The following is a 26304-nucleotide window of genomic DNA, read 5'->3' as shown; positions in this document are numbered from 1 at the left end:
CTGGAAACAAGTTGTGCTTTAGTTGTAGAAACCTGCACACAAGGAGTTCCTTCAAATCTCAAAAGCAAGATTCAGTGTTTGACAAAATCTTCTCACCTGAGGAGCTGGGTAAATAGCAAATTCCAGTTATCTGTTTTTGTAACAATCCACAGATAACCGTTCCATTCACACTGAAGTAGAGCCTGAACCAGTAACATGCTTGTAACCAACTTCTCTTGGTGGAACAGGTGCCTGTAGGTGCCTGTACGCATCTCATCCACAACGCACAAACAAACACTGAAATATTTTTCACTGCATTCACCGCGGATTAAACATCGCGTATATTTCCGTACTTGCCAATAACTATCGGTTCCAGGTCCACAAATACTACAGGTGGTACATGCTTCCGAGAACCACTCTCGCTGAAAAACTTATTTAAGCCGTTATCGCGCCTACAGAGATGTTGCCTGATGGCATCTGACAATCGAGTTGGATGCTGTGATCAAGACAATGTGCTTTCCAATAATCTCTGGCAACAGTTACTTGCATAAAATATCTATCATTGTGGGCATAGAGCAAATGAAGTAGGACGACCACATAAAATTAATCGTGGGTAAGGCAGATGCGAGGCAGATTCATTGGAAGAACTCTCAGGAAACAAAGTCCATCAAGAAAGGAGGTAGCTTACAAAGCACTCGTTCACCAATACTTGAATATTGCTCGTCATCTTTGGATCCACACCGTATAAGTTTGATAGAGGAAATTGCGCTGAAACGCCAAAGAAACAGGTATAGGCATGCGTATTCAAATACAGAGATATATAAACAGGCAGAATATGGCGCTGCGGTCGGCAACGCGTATGTAACACAACAAGTGTCTGGCGCAGTTTTTAGATCGATTACTGCAGTGGCAGGTTATCAAAGTTTAAATGAGTTTGAACGAGGTGTTGTAATCGGAGCACAAGCGATGGGACACAGCGTCTCCGAAGTAACTACGAAGTGGGGATTTTCCCGTACGACCATTTCACGAGTGTACCGTAAATATCAGGAATCCGGTGAAACATCAAATCTCCGACATCGCTGCGGCCAGATAAAGATCCTGCAAGAACGGGACCAACGATAACTGAAGAGAATCGTTCAACGTGACAGAAGTGCAATTCTTCCGCAAATTGCTGCAGATTTCAATGCTGGGCCATCAACAAGCGTCAGCGTGCAAACCATTTAGCGAAACGTCATCGATATGGGCTTTCGGAGCCGAAGGTCCGTTCGTGTAGCCTTGGTGACTGCACGACACAAAGCTTTACGCCTCGCCTGGGCCCGTCAACACAGATATTGGACTATTTATGACTGGAAACATATTGCCTGGGCGTAATAGTCTCGTTTCAAAATGTATCGAGCGAATGGATGTGAACGGCTATGGAGACAACCTCGTGAATCCATGGACCCCGCACGTCAGCAGCGGACTGTTCAAGGTGGTGGAGGCTCTGTAATGGTGTGGGTCGTGTGCAGTTGGAGTGATATGGGTTCCCTGATATGTCTAGATACGACTCTCATAAGTGACACGTACATAAGCATCCTGTCTGATCACCTGTTCATTGTAATTGCGATGGACTTGGGCAACTCCAGCAGGACAATGCGACACCTCACACGTCCAGAAATGCTACAGGGTGGCTCCAGAAACACTCTTCTGGGGTTAAACACATTCGCTGGTCACAAAACTCCCCAGACATGAACATTATTGAGCTTAAATCGGATGCCTTGCAACGTGCTGTTCAGAAGAGATTTCCATCCCCTCGTACTCTTATGGATTTATGGACAGCCCTGTAGGATTCATGGTGTCAGTTCCCTCCAGCACTACTACAGATATTAGTCGAGTCCATGCCACGTCGTATTGCGGCACTTATGTGTGCTCGCAGGGGCTCTATACGATATTAGACAGGTCTACCAGTTTTTTGGCTCTTCAGTGTAATATAAAGCGAACTGTTCTTGTCGTAATTATTAAGTCCCGTAGTGGGTGATGCATACTGTAGTAACTGAGTCACAGGTTGAAGTAAAGAACACTTAATTCACGGCACAATTTCACAATTAAGATTACATCTAATGACAACTGAAACTTTGTTCGTGATTACTTGAGCATCACAGCAACGAAGTTCCTCGGTGGAATACCAATTCCGAGGCAAGCCAGTGGCTGTAGGAGCGGCGTCCATAGGGCCACACCGTACGGAGTACCCTGTGTTGTGCGGAGGCGGCGCGGTGTAAAGCGGGGCGTCTGGGCTGCTCTCGGAGAGTTCCGATCGATGAGCTACGAGTGAGGCCAGCTCCGGGCCCGGAACTGAGTGAGCAGTTGATCGCTGCTGCTCGAGGATGTGCCTACCCTGGAGTATCCAGCAGGCGGAAGTATGTCCGCGATCACGTGACGTGCGAACGGCACTCGATTCACCGATAGCAGCGCCGTCGATTCCTGATGCGCGCTCTATTCGGAAGCGTGCCTGTCGCCCTCTGGTGGCGCCTGTAACAGACAGTGTATCAACAGACTGTTTGTATATAGTATTTTGCCCATAAGATGCGACGTTTGTGTGATATTAGTAAATAGGCTCCAGAGGAGATACCCCTGCGGGCTGTGAGTAAGCAACACGCCGGGCGAAGACGTTGTGTTGGAAGCGTAAAAAAAAAAAAAAAAAAAAAAAAAAAAAAGACACACCATGTAGGAATTACGAGGGTTGTCCAGAAAGCAAGTTCCGATCGGTTGCGAAATGGAAACCGTAGTGAAACGTTTTATTTGCGACAGTTAGGTACACCTTGTAAATAGCCTTTCGCTCCCTGTATTTTACCCCTGCCACCTTTAGAATTTGAAAGAGAGTATTCCAGTGAACATTATCAAAAGCTTTCTCTAAGTCTACAAATGCTAGAAACGTAGGTTTGCCTTTTCTTAATCTTTCTTCTAAGATAAGGCGTAAGGTCAGTATTGCCTCACGTGTTCCAACATTTCTACGGAATCCAAACTGATCTTCCCCGAGGTAAGCCTCTACCAGTTTTTTTTGCCGGCCGCGGTGGCCGTGCGGTTCTGGCGCTGCAGTCCGGAACCGCGGGACTGCTACGGTCGCAGGTTCGAATCCTGCCTCGGGCATGGGTGTGTTTGATGTCCTTAGGTTAGTTAGGTTTAAGTAGTTCTAAGTTCTAGGGGACTTATGACCTAAGATGTTGAGTCCCATAGTGCTCAGAGCCATTTCAATCATTTTCTACCAGTTTTTCGATTCGTCTGTAAAGAATTAGCGTTAGTATTTTGCAGCTGTGACTTATTAAACTGATAGTTCGGTAATTTTCACATCTGTCAACACCTGCTTTCTTTGGGATTGGAATTATTATATTCTTCTTGAAGTCTGAAGGTATTTCGCCTGTCTCATACATCTTGCTCACTAGAAGGTAGAGTTTTGTCATGACTGGCTCTCCCAAGGCCGTCAGTAGTTCTAATGGAATGTTGTCTACTCCCGGGGCCTTGAATATCGTCGACGTATCGGTATGCTGTAAAGGCGCCGCAGATGACAACCGAAGGGGTCCTACTATGAAAAGAAATGGCAACCGAGACCAGACTCCCGGTCCCTTTTGTTTATTAATAGTATGCTACAGAAATAGAGAAAATCCAAAGAAGAGCAGCACATTTCGTTGCAGGTTCATTTAGTATTCGCGAAAGCATGACGGAGGTGTTCAGTCAGCTCCAGTGACCGACAATTCAACAAAGCTGTTTTTCATCACGATATGGTCTACTGTTAGAATTCCGAGAATGTACGTTCCTGGAAGAGTCAACGAACATATTGCTTCCACCTACGCATGCGAAAAGGACCATAACGATAAAATTAGAGACTCGAGCCCACACAGAGACTTACCAGCAATCGTTCTCCTGTCAACCATACGGATCTGGAACGGGAAAAGGGAGGAAATGACCGTGCTGCACATAGTACCCTCCGCCATACACAGAAATGTGGCTTGGTGAGTATAGATATAGGTTTAGAATTCTTTTTAAAAGACTGCACACCGAGATCCGTCTGTAGATCTCTGAAGACTTGCAGTGAGAATACATCATTGCAGTGTGATGCTACTATTCACGACAGCTAGCTAGCTAGTGAAAGTATCTTATTGGCTAACATCTAGCAAGTGAACCACACTGTATAAAGGACATTTCATACACTTTTGGCCATTAAAATTGCTACACCAAGAAGAAATGCAGATGATAAACGGGTATTCATTGGACAAATATATTATACAAGAACTGACATGTGATTACATTTTCACGCAATTCGGGTGCATAGATCCTGAGAAATCAGTACCCAGAACACCCACCTCTGACCGTAATAACGGCCTTGATACGCCTGATCTGGAGAATGTGCTGGCCAGGATAGCAGTCGAACATTTTCTGTATCCAGAAAGACCCGTACGGGACCTGCAAAATGCGGTCGTGCATTATCCTGCTGAAATGTAGGGTTTCGCAGGGATCGAATGAAGGGTAGAGCCACGGGTCGTAACACATCTGAAATGTAACGTCCACTGTTCAAAGTGCCGTCAATGCGAACAGAAACCATCACGCCGGGTGCTACGCCAGCATGGCGATGACGAATACACGCTTCAAATGTGCGTTCACCGCGATGTCGCCAAAGACGGTTGCGACCATCATGATGCTGTAAACAGAACCTGGGTTCATCCGAAAAAATGACGTTTTGCCATTCGTGCACTCAGGTTCGGCGTTGAGTACACCATCGCAGGCGCTCCTGTCTGTGATGCAGCGTCAAGGGTAACCGCAGCCATGGTCTCCGAGCTGCAAACGTCGTCGAACTCTTCGTGCAGATGGTTGTTGTCTTTGAAACGTCCCTATCTGTAGACTCAGGGATCGAGACGTAGCTGCACGATCCGTTACAGCCGTGCCGATAAGATGCCTGTCATCTCGACTGCTAGTGATACGAGGCCGTTGGGATCCAGCACTGCGTTCCGTATTACCCTCCTGAACCCACCGATTCCATATTCTGCTAACAGTCATTGGATCTCGAACAACGCGAGCAGCAATGTCGCGATACGATAAACCGCAATCGCGATAGGGTACAATCCGACCTTTATCAAAGTCGGAAAGATGATGGTACGCATTTCTCCTCCTTACACGAGGCATCACATCAACGTTTCACCAGGCAACGCCGGTCAACTGCTGTTTGTGTGTGAGAAATCGGTTGGAAACTGTCCTCATGTCAGCACGTTGTAGGTGTCGCCATCGGCGCCAACGTTGTGTGAATGCTCTGAAAAGCTTATCATTTGTATATCACAGCATCTTCTTCCTGTCGGTTAAATTTCGCGTCTGTAGCACGTCATCTTCGTGGTGTAGCAATTTTAATGGCCAGTAGTGTAAATTGATCAATCGCAGCACCACTGAAGGCCTCGCAGCATTACCAAAGTTATGTATTTCTCATGTTTCAACTTGTGCATACTGCAAATAATGTGATAATCATTTATTCATTTCATAGGTTCAAATGGCTCAAATGGCTCTGAGCACTATGGGACTTAACATGTGGGGTCATCAGTCCCCTAGAACTTTGAACTACGTAAACCTAAGTAACCTAAGGACATCACACACATCCATGCCCGTGGCAGGATTCGAACCAGCTACCGTAGCGGTCGCGCGGTTATAGACTGAAGCGCCTAGAACCGCTCGGCCACCCCGGCTGGCCATTTCATAGGTATCTGATGTGTTAAGCTACCACATAAAGTATGGACACAACAGACTGACGTGTAGTGTAGCCTGATGGTCACATTTCCACCATGTTTACCACATTTTTGCTATTTGTTACGCTATTTCCTGCAATAACATTGTGTGATTGTCCGCACTTTGTATCTGCACAGCTAGTGGACTAATGCGTGCAAACTTAGCTTACCACTTAGCACGCAAATGGACAAAACATCTTAACTGCCTTCTCAAGCCTCGGGTGTTAAACAGGCATTCTATATAAATGTGAACATGGCCCTGTAAGTCAGCTAATATCATGTGCGGATCGTAAGAGAAGTCATTAGAAATGCTGCTGTCACTTGACTAGAATGCGTGAATGAATAAGAGTGAAATTTTGAGGTCTATTCTAGAAGGACAAAACAGCTATTCCCTTTTTCATTCTACATATAATTTATCAACTGTGCTTTCAGGGGTCAAGTGATACACAACAATCATGTTCAATTACTTTTGACACTCAGTAACAATATATTTAACTCTTGGACATATTGAATTAACACTTATTGAAATCGTTATTTCTACATATGAAAAAAAATTTTATCGCAGGAGAGAATGATTAAAATCTTCATTAGCTCATTTACATCCATGATGTCGTAGCTGATCAACGCACTGAGTTGGTGGAGAATGAATTTCCTTTTTGAACCAATGAAAAAATTCTCATGTAATCAATGTGAAGGTAGGTTAGTATCCTAGCTTTAGATATTGAATGGTCAAAGCGTACGCAAGTTGAAGTGAGCAAAATCTCGACTCAACATTTACTGTGGCCTAATGCGGCATCAGGAACGGCGTTGTCTCCATGCTGGATCTGAAACGGTAATTCCTACACTTCGCAGAAAGTAAAGCTCTCAACGCCCTTGCTGTTTTCCACATACTTGCGCTGTCCGCCGCCAGATGAGAGAGATATCTAAAAATGTTAGTCCTCAAAATGCTTTTATATGATGGGGATCTCCCCACCGTGTCGCGCCTGCGTCGCCCAGTATGGCTTCAGCCAATCGCCATCTCGTTAGAGGTGAATTTTATTTTTCTTGCCAGGTTGCAGCCTAGCCCTATTAAAGCCGTCCAGCCACTTACCCATGCTCCTGGCCGTATTTACGTTAAAAGGAATAATGTATTGTTCTGGTATTATCCCTTTCTGCGCTGAAGCTCGCCGTTCTCTTGTTAAGTGGGGTTTTCCGATGCCATTACCCACCTCCTCGGTTCATCTCCAAAATGCGTTTCACTTTAACTTGTTTATTCATGCCCCTGTCCAAATATTGGTAGATATTGTTTTGTTAGTTTTCGGTACATGAGATTACTGCAATTGCCTATTGTTGATATAATATAATTATTTTCCGAATATCTGATACTGTATCGTACTGTCGTTATGGATCAAGCTCATGTAAGGTCCGTAAAATCCGGACGCCTTACAACATGAAGTGAACATATAAATTCTTGAAATCTATATTGGATAACAGACTTGACGTATTTTGCTGTATATTTTGTGTGTATACTATGTACAAACCACGAAAAATAGGAGAGGGATGCTTTACATAACATTTACCGAATACTGATTTCTGTGGTGCGTGCACTGTTATCTGTAGAAATGTGTACTGTCTGTTCTTGGAGTCTGGTTACAAGAAACGCATGACAAGTAGTAGTAGGTTACTGGCGTTTCCAAGACACTTGTCATTCACTAATTATGTTACCACCCCTCACCCACACCCAATCCAGTATGATCATCTGTCCTAGGAGGTGGAAAATTCTAGGTCCGAGTTCTGTTATGTTTTATTAAAGTCATCTGTTTTCCACTAACATCAAAATTTGGGATGGTCGGACAGTCTTGATCTCTCTATCTCTATTTTTTCTCTCTGCAGATACACGTGTGCGTCAGGCAGATCATCCCTAATACTGAAATTCTTGGAAAACGGTTGACATTTAAAAAAATTAAACATGGGGTTCAAACCCACAACCTTTGAGCACTTAGGACCAGTGGCCGTCTTGGATTGGGGGTAGAGGGGAGGGGTGGGAGTGTAATTATAGTGTGTCTGAAGCATCTTGGAAATGGTGGTAGCCCACTATTTGCACAGGTAGTGGTAAAAGCTAGTACTCCAAAACATGAGGAGATATCCCAGTTGCTAACAAAATGGCTCTGAGCACTATGGGACTTAACATCTGGGGTCATCAGTCTTCTAGAACTTAAAACTACTTAAACCTAACTAACCTAAGGACATCACACACATCCATGCCCGAGGCAGGATTCGAACCTGCGACCGTAGCGGTCGCGCGGTTCCAGACTGAAGCGCCTAGAACCGCTCGGCCACATCGGCCGGCAGTTGCTAACAAGAAACCCTTAAGGTATTCGGAGGAGGTATCTTTGTGTGGAAGACTGGTTACACGAGATAAAACGGGATCCATGGTGCGTTTGCCATTCCCTGACAGGTGTACAGTACAGGAACCTATTGTTCGAGCATGTGTGCATACGTTTGTTTGCCTAAAGTATTCCACAGGGGACTTGAACCTCCAGGCAAATGCTGCACCACTCCATGCCGCCACCCCGTGCACTCATACCATGAAAAACGCGAGATGGGATCTTTATATAACTTTTATCAAACATTTATTTCACTGGTGTTGGGACTGTTATCTAAGAAACATGTAGCGTTAATTGAATTTGACTAAAAATAATACACGGAAGGAAATTTAATTTTAAATCTTCATAAGACATGGCTTCCTACAGTTTATGAAATATTCATTTCGTACTTGTAAATCTGAGATAATATAGGTAGTTTTACAAACGATGTGCGGAGAAGTGAAAATCGTAGTTTCTCGAAGCTTATTTGACGTGAAAGTCATAGACTGCATAAGCAGTTTAAGAAAGTACTCCAGGTAGTGTATGAATAAATTCAAATGAAAAAGAAAACTTAAGTTGAAATTGAGGTAAGGTCCTAACATAAGGTATGAATTTGGCTTCGCAAAGAGTGACTTGGAGAATCAGAGTCTGCTAAATTGTAGTTGTGGCATGTACTTAAACAAAGGGAATGTGTATAAGAACCAAAATTTTAAATTGGTATGCTGTCATTCACCTGCAGGTTCGTTAGGTATGTACAGTGTTCTTAAAAGCAATCCAAAAAGTTAACTAACTCATGTTTTTCTCCTTATGCGATAATTACAGTTCTGAAAGTTCGTCAGTGTTTGTAAAGTTACTGTATTATGTAAAAATATATTTGAAGTACTTTGGCGCCCCACAGATTCGGCAGCATTTAAGAGACAAGCATTTTGATGAAATTTTACATGACAATGAGAAGACAAGCAGTGGTTGGTTCAAATGGCTCTGAGCACTATGGGACTCAACTGCTGTGGTCATTAGTCCCCTAGAACTTAGAACTACTTAAACCTAACTAACCTAAGGACATCACAAACATCCATGCCCGAGGCAGGATTCGAACCTGCGACCGTAGCAGTCGCACGGTTCCGGACTGCGCGCCTAGAACCGCGAGACCACCGCGGCCGGCAGAAGACAAGCAGTTTGATTAATGTTACATGAACATGAGAAGACGGCCTATTGGAGTTTTAAAAATGTTTATTTCTATTTCTTAAGAAACAAACTAACACAAAATTACAAGGGGAACTTCTGTTGTGAAAAGATAGAATACACTTCCTTCATGCACACGTCGACTTGTTCCCTGAAAACGACGTGGCAGTTTCTGAGGTACATGGCGAGCGACTTCATCAGGATATTGCTGTCCTGGAAAAGAAGTATGCGGGGAAGTTGACTCCCACTATTTTGGCACACTTAATTCTACCAGGGAATTGTGTTGCAGTTTGAATACCAACTCGTCATTTTCAGTATATAACCTGTTTCGAGAGTGACATGCAGATACACCACTTGACGAAAAGGCGAAGCACCAAGATGAGGACTTCGAATCTAAATGAAACTTCACAGGATTTGTGGTGTTATTTAAATGATTTCAGAATCGAGTCATATTGACAAAGAACTTGCAGTCTGAGTCCACTTATCAGTATGACGTTGCACTTAGTCTGGCATAGGAGTATACGCGGATTCAGATCGGAAGAAGGTCATCAAGTCATATTTTGTCCTGAGGCAAGGTGACTCACAACTGTTGTATGTGGTCCTCGATACCTCTGATATTGGCTCTGGGACGGATTTGACGTCCGATCTGGTCCAACATACGTTCTACTAGAGACAGTTCTGAGTATCCTGCTGGCCACGGAAGTACCTCAACATCTACATCTACATGATTACTCTGCAATTCACATTTAAGTGCTTGGCAGAGGGTTCATCGAACCACAATCATACTATCTCTCTACCATTCCACTCCCGAACAGCGTGCGGGAAAAACGAACACCTAAACCTTTCTTTTCGAGCTCTGATTTCTCTTATTTTACTTTGATGATCATTCCTACCTATGTAGGTTGGGCTCAACAAAATATTTTCGCATTCGGAAGAGAAAGTTGGTGACTGAAAATTCGTAAATACATCTCGCGGCGACGAAAAACGTCTTTGCTTTAATGACTTCCATCCCAACTCGCGTATCATATCTGCCACACTCTCTCCCCTATTACGTGATAACACAGAAGGAGCTGCCCTTTTTTGCACGCTTTCGATGTCCTCCGTCAATCCCACCTGGTAAGGATCCCACACCACGCAGCAATATTCTAACAGAGGACGAACGAGTGTAGTGTAAGCTGACTCTTTAGTGGACTTGTTGCATCTTCTAAGTGTCCTGCCAATGAAACACAACCTTTGGCTCGCCTTCCCCACAATACAGGGTGATTCAAAAAGAATACCACAACTTTAAAAATGTGTATTTAATGAAAGAAACATAATATAACCTTCTGTTATACAGCATTACAAAGAGTATTTAAAAAGGTTTTTTTTCACTCAAAAACAAGTTCAGAGATGTTCAATATGGCCCCCTCCAGACACACGAGCAATATCAACCCGATACTCCAACTCGTTCCACACTCTCTGTAGCATATCAGGCGTAACAGTTTGAATAGCTGCTGTTATTTCTCGTTTCAAATCATCAATGGTGGCTGGGAGAGGTGGCCAAAACACCATATCCTTAACATACCCCCATAAGAAAAAATCGCAGGGGGTAAGATCAGGGCTTCTTGGAGGCCAGTGATGAAGTGCTCTGTCACGGGCTGCCTGGCGGCCGATCCATCGCCTCGGGTAGTTGACGTTCAGGTAGTTATGGACAGATAAGTGCCAATGTGGCACTTCGTTCGAAATGCACGCTGAACAACTGTCGTCGATTCACTTCTGCCGTACTCAATAACACAAAAAGCTTTCTGTTGAGCGGTCGCCATCTTAGCATCAACTGACGCTGACGCCTAGTCAACAGCGCCTCAAGCGAACAAATGTACAACTAAATGAAACTTTATAGCTCCCTTAATTCGCCCACAGATAGTGCTTAGCTCTGCCTTTTGTCGTTGCAGAGTTTTAAATTCCTAAAGTTGTGGTATTCTTTTTGAATCACCCTGTATTATCTATGTGGTCTTTCCAACTGAAGTTGTTCTTGATTTTAACACCCAGGTACTTAGTTGAATTGACAGCCTTGAGAATTGTACTATTTATCGAATAATCGAATTCCAACGGTTTTCTTTTGGAACTCATGTGGATCACCTCACACTTTTCGTTATTTAGCGTCAACTGCCACCTGCCACACCATACAGCAATATTTTCTAAATCTCTTTGCTACTGATACTGGTCTTCGGATGACCTTACTAGACGGTAAATTACAGCATCATCTGGGAACAACCCAAGAGAACTGCTCAGATTATCACCCAGGTCATTTATATAGATCAGGCACAGCAGAGGTCCCAGGACGCTTCCCTGGGGAACACCTGATATCACTTCAGTTTTACTCGATGATTTGCCGTCTATTACTACGAACTGCGACCTTCCTGACAGGAAATCACGAATCCAGTCGCACAATTGAGACGATACCCCATAGGCCCGCAGCTTGATTAGAAGTCGCTTGTGAGGAACGGTGTCAAAAGCTTTCCGGAAATCTAGAAATACGGAATCAACTTGAGATCCCCTGTCGATAGCGGCCATTACTTCGTGCGAATAAAGAGCTAGCTGCGTTGCACAAGAACGATGTTTTCTGAAACCATGTTGATTACGTATCAATAGATCGTTCCCTTCGAGGTGATTCATAATGTTTGAATACAGTATATGCTCCAAAACCCTACTGCAAACCGACGTCAATGATATACGTCTGTAGTTCGATGGATTACTCCTACTACCCTTCTTAAACACTGGTGCGACCTGCACAATTTTCCAATCTGTAGGTACAGATCTATCGGTGAGCGAGCGGTTGTATATGATTGCTAAGGAGGGAGCTATTGTATCAGCGTAATCTGGAAGGAACCTAATCGGTATACAATCTGGACCTGAAGACTTGCCCGTATCAAGCGATTTGAGTTGCTTCGCAACCCCTGAGGTATCTACTTCTAAGAAACTCATGCTAGCAGCTGTTCGTGTTTCAAATTCTGAAATATTTTATTCGCCTTCCCTGGTGAAGGAATTTCGGAAAACTGCGTTCAATAACTCCGCTTTAGCGGCACAGTCGTCGGTAACAGTACCATCGGCACTGCGCAGCGAAGGTATTGACTTCGTCTTGCCGCTTGAGTACTTTACATACGACCAGAATTTCTTTGGATTTTCTACCAAATTTCGAGACAATGTTTCATTGTGGAACCTATTAAAGGCATCTCGCATTGAAGTCCGTGCCAAATTTCGCGCGTCTGTAAATTTTAGCCTACCTTCGGGATCGCGTTCTTCTGAACTTCGCATGCTTTTTCCGTTGCCTCTGCAACAGCGTTCGGAGCTGTTTTGTGTACCATGGGGGATCAGTTCCATCTCTTACCACTTTATGAGGTATGAATCTCTCAGTTGCTGTTGCTACTATATCTTTGAATTTGAGCCACATCTCGTCTACATTTGCATAGTCAGTTCGGAAGGAATGGAGATTGTCTCTTAGGAAGGCTTCTATTGACACTTTATCCGCTTATTTAAATAAAATTATTTTGCGTTTGTTTCTGGTGGATTTGGAAGAAACGGTATTGAGCCTAGCTACAACGACCTTGTGATCACTAATCCCTTTATCAGTCATGATGCTCTCTATTAGCTCTGGATTGTTTGTGGCTAAGAGGTCAAGTGTGTTTTTGCAACCATTTACAATTCGCGTGGGTTCGTGGACTAACTGCTCGAAATAATTTTCGGAGAAAGCATTTAGGACAATCTCGGAAGATATTTCCTGCCTACCACCGGTTTTGAACAAGTATTTTTGCCAACATATCAAGGGAAGGTTGAAGTCCCCACCAACTATAACCGTATGAGTGGGGTATTTATTTGTTACGTGACTCAAATTTTCTCTGAACTGTTCAGCAACTATATCATCGGAGTCTGGGGGTCGGTAGAAGGAGCCAATTATTAACTTAGTTCGGCTGTTAAGTATAACCTCCACCCATACCAATTCGCACGGAGAATCTACTTCGACTTCACTACAAGATAAACCACTACTGACAGACACAAACACTCCACCACAAATTCTGCCTAATCTATCTTTCCTGAACACCGTCTGAGACTTCGTAAAAATTTCTGCAGAACTTATTTCACGCTTTAGCCGGCTTTCTGTACCTATAACGATTTCAACTTCCGTGCTTTCTATTAGCACTTGAAGCTCAGGGACTTTCCCAGGGACATGACGCCGACAGTTCATAGATAAACATGTCATGTGTGAACGAGCATTGTTCTGCTGAAAAATGGCACCACGATACTGTCGCATGAGAGGTGACATATATAGGACGCATGATGTCTGTGACGCACCGTTGGCAATTCAGAGTTCCCTCAGTCATTATCGGCCGCGACCTTAACTCAAAACACATGGTTTCCTCAAAGCCGCCATGACTAGCACTACTATGTCTCTCCAACACATAATTGTCCGCCCACATACAGTGGGGAAATCGGTGGCTATCAAAACGCTGTACATCAAAAACACTGAAGGAATGGCACCTCTCCCAACGCGGCCGCCATACCCGCCAACGATGGTCATTCGCGGTATGTAGAACCTCGAGTCATCGCTCAACACAATTTGTTGCCATTCGTCAGCGGTACATGCTTCCCGGCCACAGCGCCATTACAAAATAGTTCAAATGGTTCCAAGCACTATGGGACTTAACATCTGAGGTCATCAGTCCCCTCGACTTAGAACTAATTAAACCTAACTAACCTAAGGACATCACACACACCCATGCCCGAGGCAGGATTCGAACCTGCGACCGTAGCAGCAGCGCGGTTCCGGACTGAAGCGCCTAGAACCGCTCGGCCACAGCGGCCGGCAGCGCCATTACAAACGCAGCCGTTTATGTTGCGGAGTTAAGGTAGCCCTACGCATGGGTCGGTATTCCCTAGTCTGGCTGCTAATACTCTCGGAGCAATGGCGAAGGATGACACAGAATGGTGCGGGTGTCTGGCGTAGATGAGCGGGTGTTATGATGTGCTTGGTGCACAAAACTACGTTCCCCCCATTGGTGCTCAGATGTAGTCCACTGGATCCTTGACAACAAGTGTACCTACCCTCAAGTACCCGTGCACTCCATTATTGGGCCACTGTCGCCTCCGAATGCCCCACAAATCTGGATATTGCACGATTCCACGAGCTGGCCACGATGAGATCCTCTCTCAAACTGTGCCAGTTGCTGATAACGCTGTTTCACACGAATACGCGGCATCTCCGTGTCATTCACAGTGATCATTCAACATCTGAAACTCTTCACGCCTCTTATATAACCTACCAGGCCTGTTAACAACATGCCACACGAACAACAATAATGCACTGTGGTGGCCATTCCACCCGTCACAGAGAATTGCGATTCTAATTATTTAAATACACGCAGATGGTGTGTACGTGTACGAAGTTGCACTGTCATCCGACCATGTTTGCTGGTTGCTTCATGTTTTGTTAGGCAGTTTTCACGTCTCACGCCCCACGTTCTCAACTTTATTTCCACCAGTATCTCCTTTCCTACCTCTTAACCATCACAGAAGTTCTTCTGCTGATCTTATAGGACTACCAGATCTAGAAGAAAGGATGTTGTGGAGTCATAGCTTACAGCCTAAAGTTATACTGAAGTGCCAAAGAAACTGGAACACCGCCCTAACATCATGTAGGGCCCCCACGTGCACGCAGAAGCACTACAACACGACGTGGCATGGCCACGATTAATGTCTGAAGTAGTGCTGGAGGGAACGGACACCATGAATCGTGCAGGGCTGTCCATAATTCCGTATGAGTACGAGGGCGTGGAGATCTCTTCTGAACAGCACGTTTCCAGGCATTCCAGATATGCTCAATAATGTCCATGTCTGGGGTTTGGTGGCCAGCGCAAGAGTGCTCCTGGAGCCACTCTGTAAGCGAATCTGGGAGTGTGGGGTGTCACATTATCCTGCTGGAATTGCCCAAGTCCGTCGGAATGCGCAATGGACATGAATGGATGCAGGTGATCAGACAGGATGCTTACGTTCATGTCACCTGTCAGAAAAGTATCTAGACGTATCAGGGGTCCCATATCATTCGAACAGCACACGCCCCACACCATTACAGAGCCTCCACTAGTTTCAACAGTCCTCTGTTGACATGAGGTTGTCTCCATACCCGTACACGTCCATCCGCTCGATACAATTTGAAACGAGACTGGTCCGACCAGGCAACATGTTTCCAGTTATCAACAGTCCAATGTCGGTGTTGAGGGGCCCAGTCAAGGCGTAAAGCTTTGTGTCGTGCAGTAATCAAGGGTACACGAATGGGCCTTCGGCTTCGGAAGCCTACATCGATGTGTTTCGTTGAATGGTTCGCACGCTGACATTGTTGATGGCTTAGCATTGAAATCTGCAGCAATTTGCGGAAGGGTTGCACTTCTGGCACGCTGAACGATTCTCATTAGTCGTCGTTGGTCCCGTTCTTGTAGGATCTTTTTTCGGCCATAGCGATGTCGGTGATTTGATGTTTTATCGAATTCCTGGTATTCACGGTACACTCGTGAAATGGTCATACGGGAAAATCCCCGCTTCATCGCTACCTCGGAGATGCTGTGTCACATCGCTCGTGCGCCGACTAGAACACGACGTTAAGACTCACTTAAATCTTGATAACTTGCCATTGTAGCAGTAGTAACCGATCTAACAACTGTGCCAGACACTTGTTGTCTTATAAAGAAGTTGCCGACCGCAGCACCGTATTCTGCCTTTTTACATATCTCTGTATTTGAATAGGCACCAGTTCCTTTGGTGCTTCAGTATATTTCCAGAACGAATTTTCACCTTTCAGCGGCGTGTACGTTGATTTGAAACTTCCTGGCAAATTTAAACTGTGTGCCAGACCGGTAGCAGGCAAATGCTCTACCGACTGAACTATCCAGGCACGATTCGAAGGTTTCTCTCACAGCATTACTTCCCCAGTACCTCCCCCACCTTCCACGTATGGTTGTGTTATACAGTGCTTTTGCTAAGGTACGTGATATGTGAATCAATAAATTGTCTTTACGTAGAAGTGAAAAAAAAAAAACATTAACTTCGGGTGTAGGATTAGATGATGCACGGAAAAACAGCTAGACAGGATGAGAATACCAGTGTAAATTGGTGGAAATGATATGAGATATCAAGGTAGAGCATTTACGGAATGTACGTAATATACGGGAAACAGTACGGAGAATTCCCAGTCCCGAGGCGCTGACCAATAAGGAAGCATGCTGCAGCCTTCACTGCGAGCTCTCTTGTGATAGCCGAGACGACAGAACGACCGCCAGATATGGGGAAGTAGTGGCGCCCTGAACTCATATCGTGCCGGCCTTGCCTTCCAGTCTCGAGCTTCCCGTCTCAATTTAGCTTTCCCCCAGCTTCCCTTAATAATCCTTGGGCAGTGTTCCTTCCAGATACACGCGACGGGTGCATCTCAGACGCACGTGGACAAAACTTAGGCCGTCTCTCATTGCTTCCCTGCCGACTAGATTTCAGCAGTATGACTGAGTCACTAGCATTCTGCCCTGTAATACAGTCACTAAAACTAAATATTCGAAGAAGGGCGCCACAAATGTTTTGTACGCAGTCTCTTTTGTAGACTAACTGCATTATCCTGGTCACCTGCCAATCAACCGAAGTCTTCCACCTGCTTTACTTACGACTGATCCCATGTGATCATTCCAGTTCAAACCCCTACAAAATGTTACACCTGGATATTTTTATGAAATGACTGATTCCAGTTGCGACTCACTGTGAGTGTTGTTAAGGGCAAAATTTTACAGATTTGTACATTTAAAGCAGTCTTTGCACCACTTTGACATCTTATCAACAACTGACTGGATATTTGTGTAGCTTGTACTTCGTAACAGATAACTGCATCATCCGTAAAAAGTCTGAAGTTACTACTAATATCACTTACCAGGTCAGAAATAAACGAACAGCAAAGGCCCCAACACACTTCCCTGGGGCACGCCTGAAGTTACTTCCACATCTGTCGATAGATCTCCGTTCGTGACAACACAAAAATCCTCAATCAAGTCGCGCATTTTGTTTGATAGCCCATACGATCACACTTTCATTAACAAACGTTGATGTGGTACCGCGTCAAATCCTTTTCAGAAGTCAAGAAATATTACATCCAAGTGATAGCCTGAGGCATCTGATTGCCTTGACCCATGGCTACCATGATATCACGGATGTCTACCACAATTCGTCACACTTCAGAAGCACACTGCTGCTACTTGAGAACTGTCATTGTGGTGTCACCGCCAGACACCACACTTGCTAGGTGGTAGCTTAAATCGGCCGCGGTCCATTAGTACATGTCGGACCCGCGTGTCGCCACTGTCAGGATCGCAGACCGTGCGCCACCACAAGGCAGGTCTCGAGAGACGTACTAGCACTCGCCCCAGTTGTACGACGACGTTGCTAGCGACTACTCTGACGAAGCCTTTCTCTCATTTGCCGAGAGACAGTTAGAATAGCCTTCAGCTAAGTTAATGGCTACGACCTAGCAAGTCGCCATTAACCATTTGTAACGTTGCATGTACCTCCAGATAGAGTCTCACTTGTATCATCCAGAATGCTGTATACCAAAGGACAATATAAAAGTTAAGTGTTCTAGTAGCTACGTTCTTTTCTTTATCACATTCATTACGACTCCTGTTCCAGACTTAACGCCAGACGGCGTGAGTTGACGCGTGCCCTTTCGGCTACTTCACTGTGGACTGGCTGCCTTAACAGTCCACTACAGTCATGACCATTTCTAATTCTATTAAATACGAAGTTCATGTTATTTAAAACGAGGAAGCAAGGTTAAAGTTTAAACTTCCAGACGATACCTTAGTGATTAGCGACAGAGCACTCAGACACTCAGTTGAACAAGAATGAGAGAAGAAAGCGACAGTGATATTTCTGAAGAAATAACTCTAGCTCCACTACAGTTCAATTCGGTGAACTATTCAAAATGCAAAGTAGGATGACTGAAAAGGTATTCGAACTATAGTTCTCCGATTTAAGTCCACTGTTTCAATCACTCAGCCGACCTCAGTTGTGACGTTTGGTAGGTAGCTCGTCACAACCTAAGAAAAAGTGATAACCAGTGAAACAGCCCGACATTACCAGACCACCAAGGAAAAAGAAAAAGTAAGTTACACAACCTGCGTCAGGCTGTTTGAAAATTAAGACAGTAATTAGAGACTGCGCATTCCCCTATCTCAGCCAAGCTGAGTTTTGAAACCAACGTCAGAGTCACGTGACAGATGGAATAAGTATGAGATCCCGTCGTTAGGTACATTACGAAGTTAAGCTGACAGTGACAATTCTTTTAGATTTCAGGATTGGTTCAAATGGCTCTAAGCACTATGGGACTTAACATCTGAGGTCATCAGTCCCCTAGAACTAAGAACTGCTTAAACCTAACTAACCTGAGGGCATCACACACATCCATGCCCAAGGCAGCATTCAAACCTGCAACCGTAGGAGCAGCGCGGTTCTGCGCCTAGAACCGCTAGGCCATATCGGATTGCTATTTCAGGACTGATTTTAACAACTGAGTGATCTAGTGTATTAGTATTACACTTGTAATACTACAACCAAAATAGACTTTTGTCAACTTCTCAAAACTTAAAGGTTCTCTGTGCTTTGCTACTATAAATTACGAGAATACTTCTTATCACCACTTTATTCCGTAACTAGTTTGTTTACATGCACTAGTTAGTTTCCTAGTAAACCACATCACATATCATTTACTTTTGCCAAACTTTACACCACTTATTCAATATCCATTGCCTATTTTTCAACATAACAACACATCCTTGTTTTTACATTTGATCAGGTAAAAACGTAACAAACAAAGTCTGAAACATCGTACTTACAGTTCTTACGTGTAAGCGTTTAACGGGTCAAGAATCACCTTTTATTAATTGAATTTATTCTTCACTGCTAGACGGTACGTCATATGGTACACAGTTGAGAAAGAATATACAGGTGATAGTGGGCCCACAAATTGTGTCAAAAAAACCCAAAACTACACCGGCTAGAATGAGCGCAGAGCTCAATTGCCGTCTTCGAGACCCCGTATCTATCGACACTATGCGCCGAGAACTCCATAAAGCGAATATTCATGAACGAGCTGCTATACTGAAACCATTAGCGACGACAACCAATGCAAAGAAGAGTAAAACATGGTGTCAGGAGCATAAATCCTGGACGGTTGGTAAGTGGACAAATGTTATATGGTCTGGTGAGTCAATGTTTTCGTTGTTTCCAACATCGGGCCGGGTTTACGTCTGGAGAACGCAAGAAGAAGCCTACAATCCTGATTGCTTGATTCCAACGGTTAAGCATGGGGAGGAAGTGTGATGGTGTGGGCAACCATATCATGGCATTCTGCTGGTCCCATCATTACTCTCAAAGGCCGTGTTACAACCAACGATTGTGAACATTTTAGGTGATCAGGTGCACCCCATGATTCAAATGTTGTTCCCTAAGAATGATGCCATATTTCAGGACGATAATGCACCCATTGACCCAGCCACAATCGTGGTATGAGGATCATGCTACTGAACTGCAGTGTTTCCCATGGCCAGCACAGTCCCTGGACTTGAGCATTATCGAACCGTTGTTGGAGGTTATAGTGCGCAGACTCCGGAGCATAATTTCTGCCTCCCTCGTCACTACAGGAGTTAAAAGAGATTCTGGTCGAAGACTGACATAACATTCCACTGGAGACTATGCAATGATTATATGCCAGTATTCCAAGAAGAATCACAGCTATATTACGGGGACAAACAGGGGTCCAGCCCCTTATTAATAAACCATTCCCAAGAAAGTACAGGTGTTCACATTATTTTACCTATCCCCTACATGAACCTTTTTTTCCCAGACGATTTTTCAGGAAATAAGTGTGAAATACACTACCTGACAAAAAAGTGAAGCAACTACAAGACATGGTCGGATGTCAATGTAACTACGTTCACTATGATTGGGTATGTAAATCATTATAGCTGCAGTTCACTGTGACAGATAGTATGGGTACAGCATGTTTAGTGTTGTTCGTGTTTAGTGTTATTACTGGTTATGGTAGAGTATATAGGTTGAACGATCACTCAGAAAGAGACGTAGATCCCGTGTACTCGTATGAGACAGCGTTATTAGCACTGACACAGTTTGAAAGGGGCCTCATTGGGGGGCTCCATTTGACCAGATGATCGAATCGTACAATATCCAGATTCGTGGGACATTCGGATGTGACAGTGGTGCGATGTTGCACTTCATGGAAACGTTAGGGCAGTAAAGTTTCCAGTCGACCACGTCTGACCATCACAAGTGTATTGTACACCATCTTTACATCTGCGCCTGCCATCTGACAACAATGAGTGGACTCCCTGCAACATTATGTCATCTCACACCATTCATATCGGAGGCAAACAGCACCCGGGCTAGGGAATTACTGTCCGATGAGTACGCTGCCGTTAACACCACAACACAAACGACTGCGTTTGGAGTGGTGCCGTGCCTGGGAAGATGGATCGCTGATGAATGGCGTTGCATAGTTTTCAACGTTGAATAGTGGTGCAGCACTACCCCGGATAACCGTAGTCGGAGAGTATAGCGGCGACCTGGAGAGGTCGCATTCTTTCAATGTTTCTGAAGTACAGCGGTTTGATATTCAATAGATTTCGTCACTATATGTGGGTGGACACCTCCGTGGTGATCGGGTTCTTGGATACTACTACACAAAACCATTAGTACATGTAACTGAACACATCTACATCATATTCCGCAAACCGTCTAATGCTGTTTGGCGGAGAGCATTTCTGGTACCACTAACTGAGCCCTTCTACCATGTTTCATTCGCGAAGGGCATGTGGGAAGAATGATTGTCGGCAAACCTCTATATTGGCTCTAATTTTCGAATTTTCTCTTTCTGGTCATTACTGTGAGTCTAAGGCTTCCATTTGCTCCCTTGTAGACCAGCCTGGTGTGGCAGTTGAAGATAGCAAAACAAAAGCCGAATTTTGAAATTTCACGTCCAAGAAATCGTTCACACCGGACAATCGTACAAACATGCGTCATTTGAACATCGGACTGACTCCCATATGCGCGACATTGTAATAAGCATGCCAGGTGTAGAGAAACAACTGAAAGATTTGAAAGCAAATAAATCACCAGGTCCGGATGGAACCCCAATTCCATTTTACATACATCAAAAAAAGTTTTGCATCACCCCGGATCCCAGAACCCCTTAAGATAGTGTGGATACTGTATCACAGACACAGTCCCTCTGACTGTTCAGAGATTTCACTAAACCCGCCCAAAGATGTAAACAACCAGGCATGAGCAGCGGCTATTAGACGGAGGACGTCAGATAGCCGATCAGCTCCAGTCATTCCACCAGGAAGGAGGTACATGGCTCGTGTTGTCTGTAGTTCAACCATGCCTAGACGGTCAATACCGCGGTTCGATTGCGTCCGCATTGTTACTTTGTGCCAGGAACGGCTCTCAACAAGGCAAGTGTCCAGGCGCCTCGGAGTGAACCCGAGAGGTATTGTTCGGACATGGAGGAGATACAGAGAGGCAGGAACTGTCGATGACATGCCTCGCTAGGGCCGCCCAAGGACTACTACTGCACTGGATGACCGCTACCTACTGAGAAAACCCGACAGCAACGCCACCACATTGAATAATGCTTTTCGTGCAGCCACAGGACGTCGTGATACGACTCACACTGTGCGTAGTAGGCTGCATGATGCGTAACTTCACTCCCGACGTCCATGGCGAGGTCCATCTTTGCAACCACGATACCAAGGAACTCGGTACAGATGGGCCCAACATCATGCCGAATGGACCGCTCAGGATTGGCATTACGTTCTCTTCACCGATGAGTGTTGCATATGCCTTCAACCAGACAATCGTCGGAGACGTGTTTGGAGGCAACCCGGTCAGGCTGAACGCCTTAGACACACTGTACAACGGGTGCAGCAAGGTGGAGGTCCCCTGAAGTTCTGGGGTGGCATTATGTGGGTCGACGTACGCCTCTGGTGGTCATTGAAGACGCCGTAAAGGCTGTACGATACGTGTATGCCATCCTCCGACCGATAGTGCAACCATATCGGCAGCATATTGGCGAGGCATTCGTCTTCATGCACGACAATTCGCTCCCCCAAAGTGCACATCTTGTGAATGACTTCCTTCAGGATAACGACATCGCTCGACTAGAGTGGCCAGCACGTTCTCCAGACATGAACCCTATCGAACATGCCTGGGATAGATTGAAAAGGGCTGTTTATGGACGACGTGACCCACAGACTACTCTGAGGAATCTACGCCGAATCGCCGTTGGGGGGTGGGACAATATGGACCAACAGTGCCTTGATGAACTTGTGGATAGTAGGCCACGACGAATACAGGCATGCATCAATGCAAGAGGAGGTGCTACTGTGTATTAGAGGTACCGGTGTGTGCAGGAATCTGGACCACCACATCTGAATGTCTCGTTGTATTGTGGTACAATATGCAGCGTGTGGTTTTCATGAGCAATAAAAAGGGTGGAAATGATGTTTATGTTGATCTCTATTCCAGTTTTCTGTAGAGGTTCCGGAACTCTCGGAACCGAGGTGATGCAAAACGTTTTTTGATGTGTGTACAAAGAGCACTCTACGCAATTGGACTCTTACCTAGCCTGCATTTATTGTGAATCTCTCGCCCAGCACAAAGTCCCAAGCGACAGGAAAAACACGCAGGTGACTCCAGTACATAATAAGGGTAAAATAACTGACCCACAAAATTACAGATGAATATCCCTAACCTCGGTTTGCTGCAGAATTCTTGAACATATTCACAGTCCGAATATATTAAACTTTCTTGCGAGCGAGAAGCTTATGTCCACGAATCAGCATGGTTTTTGAAAGCATCGCTCTTGCGAAACTCAGCTTACTCTTTTCTCGCATGGTATACTGCGAACTATGGATGAAGGGCAACAGGCAGATTCCATATTTCTAGATTTCCGGAAAGCGTTTGAGACGGTGCGTCATTGCAGGCTGTTGACGAAGGTACGAGCATATGGAATAGGTTCACAGATATGTGAGTGGTTCGTAGTTTTCATAAGTAATAGAACTCACTATGTAATCTTCGACGGGTAGTGTTCATCAGAGACAAGGGTATCGTCAGGAGTGCCCGAAAGAAGTGTGATAGGAACGCTGCTGTTTTCTATATACGAGGGTTGTCCAGAAAGTAAGTTCCGATCGGTCGCGAAATGGAAACCACTGGGAAGATCCGATAAAGCTTTGCACAGATGTGTTGGGCAGTGTCTCTAGTATGCCCGTCGATCGTGTCGCGTGGCTCTTTCCAGTTGTGAGTGAACAGTGAGCACGTAAAGATGCATAGGGAATGGCGTCTCCCGCCAAGCATGAGGGCCTGGTTAGAGATTTCGCCTGTGCCAAGCAGCCCACGTAACACAGCTGTGGAGCCGTTCCTTCTTCACGCCAATTCTTGGCCGTACACAGCAGGGGCAATGAAGACGCTCCTGCAACGCTTCCGATGAGAAGTGTTTGATCACCAACAGTACAGTCCGTAATTGGCTCCCCCTGAGGCTCATCTCTGTCCACAAGAACCTCTGGCTATGAAGACAAAATTCTTCCACAGACAACGAGCTGCAGACCAGTGCAGATAACTGGCCGTAAGCACAGGCGTCTGCTTTCTATGACGAGGATATTGGAAAGTTGATACAACACTATGACAAAACTCGAAGTTGCAGCGGCGACTATGTAGAGAAGTAGGTGGAAGGTGGATTTAACTGTTGCAAATAAAACGTTTCTGGTTTTCACTGTGGTTTCCATTTCGCGACCGATCGGAACTTACTTTCTGGAAAACCCTCGTACATAAATGATTTAGCGGACAAAGTGAGCATCAGTCTGTCGTTGTTGGCTGATGATGCTGGGGTGTCCGGTAAGGTGCCAAAGTTGAGTGACTGGAGAAGATACAAGACAACTTAGATAAAATTTCCAGTTGGTGTGATGAATGGCAGCTAGCTCTAAATGTGGAAAAATTTAAGTTAATGCGGATGAGTAGGAAAAACAAACCTGTAATGTTCGTATACAGTATTACTAGCATCCTGCTTGACACAATAAATTCGTTTACATATCTGAGTGTAACGTTGCAAAGCGATATGAAACGGAACTACCATGTGGGAACTGTGGTAGGGAAGGCGAATGATCGACTTCGGTTTATTGGGAGAATTTTAGGAAAGAGTGGTTCACCGCATATAGGATGCCGGTGTGACCTATTCTTGAGTACTGCTCGAGTGTTTGGGATCCGTACCAGGTCGTACCGAAGGAAAACATCGAAGCAATTCAGAGTAAGGCTGATAGATTTGTTACCGGTACGTTCAACGAACACGTAAGTGTTACGGACATGCTTCGGAAACACAAATTGGTATCCCTGGAGGGAAGGCGACGTTGTTTTCGAGAAACAGTATCGATAAAATTTGGAGAACCGAACCGTCATCTGAAGCTGGCTGATAAACGATTATACTGCCTCCAGCATACATTGCAAGTAGGGACCATGAAGATAAGATACGTGAAATTAGGGCTCATACGAAGGCATATAGATAGTCGTTTTTCTCTCGCTCTATTTGGAAGTGGAACAGGAAAGGAAATGACTAATAATGGTACAGGGTACCTTCCACCACGCACCGTGCGGTGGCTTGCGAAGTATATATGTTGATGCAGATGAAGCAGTATGCTGTCCGACAATGGAAAGTGCTCTCTCGAGATTTCAGTATTAAAACTCTCCGTGATACACAACGGCTCTCCTGTAACGACGGGCCGGCCGGTGTGGCCGTGCGGTTCTAGGCGATTCAGTCTGGAACCGCGTGACCGCTACGGTCGCAGGTTCGAATCCTGCCTCGGGCATGGATGTGTGTGATGTCCTTAGGTTAGTTAGGCTTAACTAGTTCTAAGTTCTAGGGGACTGATGACCTAAGATGTTAAGTCCCATAGTGCTCAGAGCCATTTGAACCATTATTTTGTAACGACTGCCAATGGGGTTTGTTAAGCATATCGGTAAGGCTTTCGTGCCGACTACACGATACCGTGACTAAATGAGCCGCCCTTCGTTAGAACTTCTCTCTTTATTCTATCAGTACTAAGGATCCCATATTGACGAACAGTACTTATGAATCGGTCGAACAAGGGCTTTGTATGCCACTTGCTTCCTGGATGACTTACATTTCCTTAAGATTGTTTCTATGAATCTCAGTTTGACAGCTGATTTTCCTCCTGTTTGCTTTCTTTGGTCGTTTCACTTTGGATCTCTTTGTATAGTTCCACCTAGATACTTTACGGTTGATACCGTTTCCAGCAGTTTCTCATTAGTAGTGTAGTTGTTCAGTTGTGGCTTCCTTTTGCTATGTATGTGCAATATGTTACATTTATTTACATTCAGGGTCAACTACTAGAGCTTACACACATGTTTATTGCAACACGGTCATAAACCATAATATCCAGTTCAGATTAGACACAAATATGGGACTGTCCAGGCTGAGGACTAAGTCGTACAACAAAACGTACACTTCCAGAAGTAAACACCCATCCCGAGACTAAGCCCATTAAAAACGTTGCTATTCTAGGAAATTCGGTTGTTCCAATCTTCGTGGGTTGTTTACTGTTAGCAGATTCCGCTCTCTTCAGACTTCTGCTAAGTGCGAACGCCGTACTGCGCAGCTGATGCAGGCTAGATGAATTCTGGCTACCCGCCGAAGAACTGCTGTTGACTAGCTGACCGCGAGCTATAAAACCGAGCATGTTGATCCACTTTGTCCGCGTGATTGGCTGCCCCACTGGCGATACTCCGTGTCCTGGTCGTTCGCTGCCCAAGCGGTGTGAAGCCATTGTCTTGTCCGACTGCTGCACGTGACGTGGCGTAGCGAAATAGCGCCTGCAGCAGGCGACCTCTGTGGGCAACCGCGGAAATGCTCGCCGCTCTTGGTTTCGCCTATGTGTAGGCTACCTTGAAAGGCCACCGTGCAGGAAGAG

At 45.0% G+C, this 26304-nt stretch overlaps 1 pseudogene; it reads right to left on the bottom strand.

The window, feature by feature from the left end:
• LOC126249452 (tubulin alpha-1 chain-like) overlaps nt 1–25861 on the bottom strand; it is a 29359-nt pseudogene extending 3498 nt beyond the window's left edge.
• Between the last annotated feature and the right edge of the window lie 443 nt (nt 25862–26304).

The sequence above is a fragment of the Schistocerca nitens genome, chromosome 3 (assembly GCF_023898315.1).
Source record: "Schistocerca nitens isolate TAMUIC-IGC-003100 chromosome 3, iqSchNite1.1, whole genome shotgun sequence".
NCBI classification, from domain to species: domain Eukaryota; kingdom Metazoa; phylum Arthropoda; class Insecta; order Orthoptera; family Acrididae; genus Schistocerca; species Schistocerca nitens.
The sequence above is the reverse complement of the archived record's forward strand: the minus strand, read 5'-3'. Positions and strand labels throughout refer to the sequence as shown.